Below are 2500 nucleotides of genomic sequence, written 5' to 3' on the forward strand. Positions count from 1 at the left end.
GCGTTCCTCTACTGGCAATCGACCGCGTCCCCGTCTATTCCACCGACCACTCTCAATAGCCAAACTATGTCCTGACACACGGAGACGGGTGAAAGATATTCTTAACAAGTCATTCACCGTGTGGCGCTCCTTATACACACTGTGTACTGCAAATGTTGGATTCATGGTGCGGTATCCTGCATATCGGGAACCCATGGAAACTGAGATGCGATCGTGTACGTTCCGCATGAGATCCTGCAAGGCAGGCATTTCGGTAGAAAGGAATTCTCTTATTTTAGTGTTCGTTACTGTATTTGCTCGCATGACCAGATCTATTGTATACATTAGAGGGTCGTCAGCTTGTCCACGCCTCTCACTCTCCATCTTTTTAAAAAAACCTTTGTTGCCTAAGTCTAATCAGATCAAGGAGTGAGGGATATCCTGCCTCGGCATAACAGACGTCGTTGGGGGTTGATTTCCTTATTCCTAAAAGTTGCCTAATAGCCCAATTATACAATTTTGTAACCGGTTTCAAATCAGCCCCCAACCACGACTCACAACCATACAACAGCGCGGACATAAGTGCAGCGTCAAACACTCTGCGCTTAACAACATATGGCACATCATTGTTTTTCTTAATAAAAGATACAAATTTTACAACGTGAGTTAACTTGGTCTTCGCGTGCACCTTGATGGCTGAGGACACGAAGCCGTCACTGGTGAAGGGCGACCCCAGGTACACATAGGTGAAGCAATGGTCTATAACCAAGCCATTCACACGTAGCGGCTCCGCATCTCCTTCCCCGCCGTTGATAACGAAAAATTTAGTCTTGGCCTCATTAATTAACATACCATGACTATTGCAAAAGGACTGTAAAAGTTTAACCTTGTTTATCATTTCCACTCTGCTGGTGGCTAAAAGCACAGTGTCATCCATGAGTACAAGAATATGGAGCCAGCCAAGAAAACCGTCTGGTAAACACCTCTACTTGATCATTCTAATTAACTCATCCATGAAAATAATAAAAAGCAAACAGGAGGTGGGCGAGCCCTGTCTCACTCCGAGTGTAGAGGTTAGAACAGCTCCGCCAATGACAGACTCTGTGACACTGTACATTGCCACCAGGGCTGCAAGCATTTTCATGCCACAGCCTAGACGTTCTAATATATTAAACAATTTATCTCGAGGCACCAGGTCATAAGCCTTGCTAAAATCGACAAAAGTTACAAACAACCTTCTTTTCTTACGGCGGGCCATATCAGTGAGAATACGCAGCGAGACAATGTGTTCTATACACCCTCGGTGACGTTGAGCTCCGGCCTGTTCACGGAAAGGCCGGAACCACTGGTCAAGTCTGTGAGATAGGATCATGTCATATAGCTTTGCAATGGAATTCATTATACTTATGCCTCTATAATTATTAGGATCTAACTTGTTACCTTTTTTAAAGATCGTAACAACCTTAGCTCGTATCCAGGGTGCAGGATACACACCAGCCATAAATACAGCACTAAACAATGTTGTCAGAGTTAAGAGCCAAGCGGGAGGCAGCAGAGTGAGGATGCCAGGCGTGACACCATCTGGCCCACAGGCTTTATCCACCTTCATCCTTCTAATCTGACTCTGAACTTCCAGAAGCGAGATATGGTCATCTAAGACAGGAATTGTTACACGGGCGTCGGCCCGCGGGGGTGGCGGGACAGGCTCAGGATTCAACATGCACTCTAAGTGCACCTTGAACTCCTCATCACTTGGGCGGTCCACACTATCTGACGCGGCCTCAAGTTCACCCTTCCAGCTGATGGCCCTCCACACTCTCGCATCGTCACTATCATCCAACAGCCTTTCCCACCTCCCCAAACGCACGCCTCCACCCCCTCCCATCACCCCTGGCACCGCAACCCTGCTCCTCTCCACACACACATATAAAGACTCAGATATATTTGTAACTCCAATACTTATGTCATCATTTACAGCGGGAATACATACGTCTGATAGGTTATCGATGAATTTCTGATTATCTATACTAGTAAAGTTGATAGGTTTCTTTGCAAGGCTGGTATTTGCATCCCTGCCATACAAAGCTGCATGATCACCAAGCAGCTCTGCTCTTGCCAACACATTATCTATGGAGATTCCCGGAGCCTCTAGAGTTATACTAATGGGAGCATGGTCAGATGGTAGGCTTACTCTTTTCAATACAGCAAAATCATCTACATAATTTACTAACTTGAAGACAATATGCATGTGTCAATTTCTGACACCCAAGCATCACGCTTACGAAAGGTCAAGCCACCTGGAAAATGTTTACTTGATGTTTTCAGATTATTTAATACCACAAGTTTGTTATCCAAACACAAGGTTGACACAAACTCAGCGTTATCATTCATGTGGTTACTATTGTCCTCTATATCAGGGTATGAACATGAAAAACCTGGTAATTCATACAACGCAGCCAGGTCTCGCACAGCATTACCAAACCTAGCATTCATGTCGCCCATGATGATATACCCATTACTC

Source organism: Portunus trituberculatus, chromosome 34 (genome assembly GCF_017591435.1).
Source record: "Portunus trituberculatus isolate SZX2019 chromosome 34, ASM1759143v1, whole genome shotgun sequence".
Taxonomy (NCBI): domain Eukaryota; kingdom Metazoa; phylum Arthropoda; class Malacostraca; order Decapoda; family Portunidae; genus Portunus; species Portunus trituberculatus.